Below are 6,253 nucleotides of genomic sequence, written 5' to 3'. Positions count from 1 at the left end.
ATGAAAGGGGTGATCTCGTAGTTCTTGGTCTGTGAAGATGCGTTGTTAGGTGCTATCAAACGGGGTCACATCATTAGGAGAATGATGTGATGGACAAGATTCATCCTAGCATATGATCGTTCAATTTATTGCTACTGCTTTCTTAAATGTTAAATACACATTCCTTCGACCATGAAATCATGCAACTCCCGGATATTGGAGGAATACCTTGTGTGCTATCAAACGTCACAATATAACTGGGTGATTATAAAGATGCTCTATAGGTATCTGCGAAGGTGTCTGTTGAGTTGGCGTGAATCGAGATTAGGATTTGTCACTCCATATGACGGAGAGGTATTTCTAGGCCCTCTCGGTAATATAGCATCAAAAGAAGCTTGCAAGCAAAGTGACTAAGGAGTTAGTTACGAGATGATGTATTACGGAAAGAGTAAAGAGACTTGTCGGTAACGAGATTGAACTAGGTATGGAGATTCCAACAATCGAATCTCGAGCAAGTAACATACCGATGGACAAAGGGAACTACGTATGTTGTCATAAAGGTTCGATCGATAAAGATCTTCGTAGAATATGTAGGAACCAATATGGGCATCCAGGTCCCGCTATTGGTTATTGACCGGAGAAGCGTCTCGGTCATGTCTACATCATTCTCGAACCTGTAGGGTCTGCACGCTTAACGTTTGTTGATGATATAGTATTATATGAGTTATGTATGTTGGTGACTGATAACCCACAAGTATAGGGGATCATAACAGTTTTCGAGGGTAGAGTATTCAACCCAAATTTATTGATTCGACACAAGGGAAGCCAAAGAATATTTGCAAGTATTAGCAGCTGAGTTGTCAATTCAACCACACCTGAGATTAATTATCTGCAGCAAAGTGATCAGTAGCAAAGTAGTATGGTAGTTTTCATAGTAGTAGCAACGGCAATAGTAAGTAGTGATAGCAATAATTTTGTAGCAAGTGTAGTAGTAACAATGGCAGTAGTAACTTAGCAAGAACAATATGAGAGAAATTCATAGGCATTGGATCGGTGAATTCGTTGGATGATATTCATCATATAACAGTCATAACCTAGGGCGATACGGCACTAGCTCCAGTTCATAAATATAATGTAGGCATGTATTCCGTAAATAGTCATACGTGTTTATGGAAAGAACTTGCATGACATCTTTTGTCCTACCCTCCCGTGGCAGCGGGGTCTATATGGAAACTAAGGGATATTAAGGTCTCCTTTTAATAGAGAACCGGAATAAAGCATTAACACATAGTGAATACATGAACTCCTCAAACTACGGTCATCACCGGGAAGTGTCCCGACTTCTGTCACTCCGGGGTTGCCGGATCATAACACGTAGTAGGTGACTATAACTTGCAAGATCGGATCTAGAACATAGATATAATGATGATAACATAAACGGTTTAGATCTGAAATCATGGCACCCGGGCCCAAAGTGACAAGCATTAAGCATGGCAAAGTCATAGCAACATCAATCTCAGAACATAGTGGATACTAGGGATCAAGCCCTAACAAAACTAACTCAATTACATGAGGAATCTCTTCCAACTTCTCACCGACCAGCGCGCCTACAAAGGAATTTCTCACTCCCGGTGGGGAGCATCATGGAATTGGCGATGGAGAAGGGTTGGTGATGACGAAGATCGAAGACCCCCCTCTCCGGAGCCCCGAACGGACTCCAGATCTGGCCTCCCGATGAAGAACAGGAGGTGGCGGCGGCGGCTCCGTCTCGTGGAACGCGATAATTCTTTTCTCCCTGTTTTTTCACCAAAAATATGAATTTATAGTGTTAGGGTTGAGGTCTGCGGGGCCACCAGGTGGGGAGAACCCACCTGGGTGCGCCAGGAGGGGGCGCACCCTGGTGGGTTGTGCCCACCAAGGTGCCCACCTCCGGTGGTTCTTGGCTCCAGAAATTCTCTTTATTTGTATAAAAAATCCTCGCAAAGTTTCGTTCCAATCCGAGAACTTTTATTTCTGCACAAAAAACAACACCAAGGTAGTTCTGCTGAAAACAACGTCAGTCCGGGTTAGTTTCATTCAAATCATGCAAATTAGAGTCCAAAACAAGAGGAAAAGCGTTAGGAAAAGTAGATACGGCGAAGACGTATCAGTGACCGAATGTTGTTCGGAGTCCCGGATGAGATCACGGACATGACGAGGAGCTCCGGAGGTAAAGATTGATATATAGGATGATATGGTAGGGCCAAGGGGTAAGGCCCACGGGGCTTTAGGTCGGTGCAAAAGGAAGTTTTGCGGAGGCCAGGGACCAGACTCCTGGGACCCTGACATCTGGCCCTGGGCCAGATGTCGAGGCCCTGGCGTCTAGGCCAGACGCCGAGGACCATGGCGTCTGGTACTGGAAACCGAGAAGGACTCTTCCTTGCGTTCCAAACCGATTTTGAGAAGGCTCTTTCTCCAAGAAATGACCCGAGGGCTCAACATATAAATAGAGGAGCAGGGCTAGCCCCTGGGGGACACCAAGATTCGCAGATGATTTAAGTAGGTATGGGTATATCTACTTAATGAAACACAAGTCTAAAACATTTGGAAAGTTCAAATAATTTCAGAGTGAAGTGGAGAGTCATCGTAACAAGAAAATAAAGTGTCTACGATCTGATCGCGGAGGCAAATATTTGCATTACGAGTTTGGCCTTCATTTAAGACAATATGAATTGTTTCACAACTCACGCCACCTGGAACACCACAGTGTAATGGTTTATCCGAACGTCGTAACTGTAGTTTATTAGATATGGTGCGTTCTATGATGTCTCATATCGATTTGCCTTTATCGTTTTCGGGTTATGCATTAGAGACAGCCGCACTCACGTTAAATAAGGCACCATCCAAATCCGTTGAGACGACATCGTATGAACTATGGTTTGGCAAGAAACCTAACCTGACATTTCTTAAAGTTTGCGGATGCGATCCTTATGTCAAAAGTCTTCAGCCTGATAAGCTCGAACCCAAAGCAGATAAGTACATCTTCATAGGATACCCTAAAGAAACTATTGGGTATACCTTCTACCACAGATCCGAAGGCAAGATCTTTGTTGCTAAGAATGGGTCCTTTCTAGAGAAGGAGTTTCTTTCGAAATAAGTGAGTGGGAGGAAAGTAGAACTTGATGAGGTAGTTGTACCTTCTCTCGAATTGGAAAGTAGCACATCAGAGAAAACCGTTCCCGTGATGTCTACACCAACCAGAGAGGAAGCAAATGATAATGATCATGAAACCTCAGATCAAGTTACTACTGAACTTCGTAGGTCGACCAGAACACGTTCCACACCAGAGTGGTACGGTAATCCTATCCTGAAAGTCATGTTGTTAGACAACGGCGAACCTACGAACTATGAAGAAGCTATGATGATCCCAGATTCCGACAAATGGCTTGAGGCCATGAAATCTAAGATAGGATCTATGCATGAGAACACATTGTGAACTTTGGTGGACTTGCCCGATGATCGGCAAGCCATTGAGAATAAATGGATCTTCAAGAAGAAGTCAGACGCTGATGGTAATATCGTTGTCTACAAAGCTCGACTTGTCCCAAAAGGTTTTCGACAAGTTCAAGGGGTTGACTACGATGAGACTTTCTCACTCGTAGCGCTGCTTAAGTCTGTCCGAATCATGTTAGCAATTGCCGCGATATATGATTATGAAATCTGGCAAATGGATGTCAAAACTGCATTCCTTAACGGGTTTCTCGAAGAAGAGTTGTATATGATGCAACCAGAAGGTTTTGTCGACCCCAAAGGTGCTAACAAAGTGTGCAAGCTCCAGCGATCCATTTATGGACTGGTGCAAGCATCTCGGAGTTGAAATATACGCTTTGATGATGTGATCAAAGCATATGGTTTTATACAGACTTACGGAGAAGCCTGTATTTACAAGAAAGTGAGTGGGAGCTATGTAGCATTTCTGGTGTTATATGTGGATGACATATTACTGATTGGAAATGATATAGAATTTCTGGATAGCATAAAAGGATACTTGAATAAGAATTTTTCAATGAAAGACCTCGGTGAAGCTGCTTATATATTGGGCATCAAGATCTATAGGGATAGATCGAGATGCTTAATAGGACTTTCACAATGCACATACCTTGACAAAGTTCTGAAGAAGCTCAAAATGGACCAGTCAAAGAAAGGGTTCTTGCCTGTGTTGCAAGGTGTGAAATTGAGTCAGACTCAAGGCCTGACCACGGCAGAAGATAGAGAGAGAATGAAAGTCAATCCCTATGCCTCAGCCATAGGTTCTATTATGTATGCCATGCTGTGTACCGGACCTAATGCGTGCCTTGCCATAAGTTTGGCAGGGAGGTACTGATACGTCTCCAACATATCTATAATTTTTTATTGTTCCATGCTATGTTATATTCTGTTTTGGATGATTAATGGGCTTTATTATACACTTTTATATTATTTTTGGGACTAACCTATTAACCGGAGGCCCAGCCCAAATTGCTGTTTTTTTGCCTATTTCAGTGTTTCGCAGAAAAAGAATATCAAACGGAGTCCAAACGGAATGAAACCTTCGGGAATGTGATTTTCGGAACAAACGTGATCCAGAGGACTTGGAGTGGACGTCAAGCAACATACGAGGAAGCCACGAGGTAGGGGGGCGCGCCTACCCCCCCAGGCGCGCCCTCCACCCTCGTGGGCCCCACGTGGCTCCACCGACCTACTTCTTCCTCCTATATATACATACGTACCCCCAAACCATCGAGGAGCACCACGAAAACCTAATTCCACCGCCGCAACCTTCTGTACCCGTGAGATCCCATCTTGGGGCCTTTTCCGGCGTCCTGCCGGAGGGGGCATCGATCACGGAGGGCTTCTACATCAACACCATAGCCTCTCCGATGATGTGTGAGTAGTTTACCTCAGGCCTTCGGGTCCATAGTTATTAGCTAGATGGCTTCTTCTCTCTCTTTGGATCTCAATACAAAGTTCTCCTCGATTCTCTTGGAGATCTATTTGATGTAACTCTTCTTTTTGCGGTGTGTTTGTTGAGATCCGATGAATTGTGGGTTTATGATCAAGATTATCTATGAACAATATTTGAATCTTCTCTGAATTCTTTTATGTATGATTGGTTATCTTTGCAAGTCTCTTCGAATTATCAGTTTGGTTTGGCCTACTAGATTGATCTTTCTTGCAATAGGAGAAGTGCTTAGCTTTGGGTTCAATCTTGCGGTGCTCGATCCCAGTGACAGTAGGGGAAACGACACGTATTGTATTGTTGCCATCGAGGATAAAAAGATGGGGTTTATATCATATTGCGTGAGTTCATCCCTCTACATCATGTCATCTTGCTTAAAGCGTTACTCTGTTCTTATGAACTTAATACTCTAGATGCATGCTGGATAACGGTCGATGTGTGGAGTAATAGTAGTAGATGCAGCAGGAGTCGGTCTACTTGTCACGGATGTGATGCCTATATACATGATCATACCTAGATATTCTCACAACTATGCTCAATTCTATCAATTGCTCGATAGTAATTTGTTTACCCACCGTAATACTTATGCTATCTTGAGAGAAGCCACTAGCGAAACCTATGGCCCACGGGTCTATTTTCCATCATATTAATCTCCCAACAACAAGCTATTTCTTTTGCCGTTTATTTTGCTTTCTTTACTTTTAGTCTTTACCATAAAAATACCAAAAATATTATCTTATCATCTCTATCAGATCTCACTCTCGTAAGTGACCGTGAAGGGATTGACAACCCCTTTATCGCGTTGGTTGCGAGGTTCTTATTTGTTTGTGTAGGTGCGTGGGACTCGCGCGTGGTCTCCTACTGGATTGATACCTTGGTTCTCAAAAACTGAGGGAAATACTTACGCTACTTTACTGCATCACCCTTTGCTCTTCAAGGGAAAACCAACACAGTGCTCAAGAGGTAGCAAGAAGGATTTCTTGCGCCGTTGCCGGGGAGTCTACGCACAAGTCAAGACATACCAAGTACCCATCACAACCTCTTATCCCTCGCATTACATTATTTGCCATTTGCCTCTCGTTTTCCTCTCCCCCACTTCACCCTTGCCGTTTTATTCGCCCTCTCTTTTTCGTTCACCTCTTTTTTTTTTTCTTGCCTCGTCGTTATGGCTAGTCCTTTATCTACTCCTTTGTCTCCCGAGTTTGAAGTTCTTCACTTCAAACAAAGACAAGGAGAAAACTTAAAAGATGCTTGGTTTAGAATGATGGAATCTTATCGTAACTGAACCCTAGAGGT

Source organism: Triticum aestivum, chromosome 2D (genome assembly GCF_018294505.1).
Source record: "Triticum aestivum cultivar Chinese Spring chromosome 2D, IWGSC CS RefSeq v2.1, whole genome shotgun sequence".
Lineage (NCBI taxonomy): Eukaryota > Viridiplantae > Streptophyta > Magnoliopsida > Poales > Poaceae > Triticum > Triticum aestivum.
Note: the sequence above shows the minus strand (reverse complement) of the source record.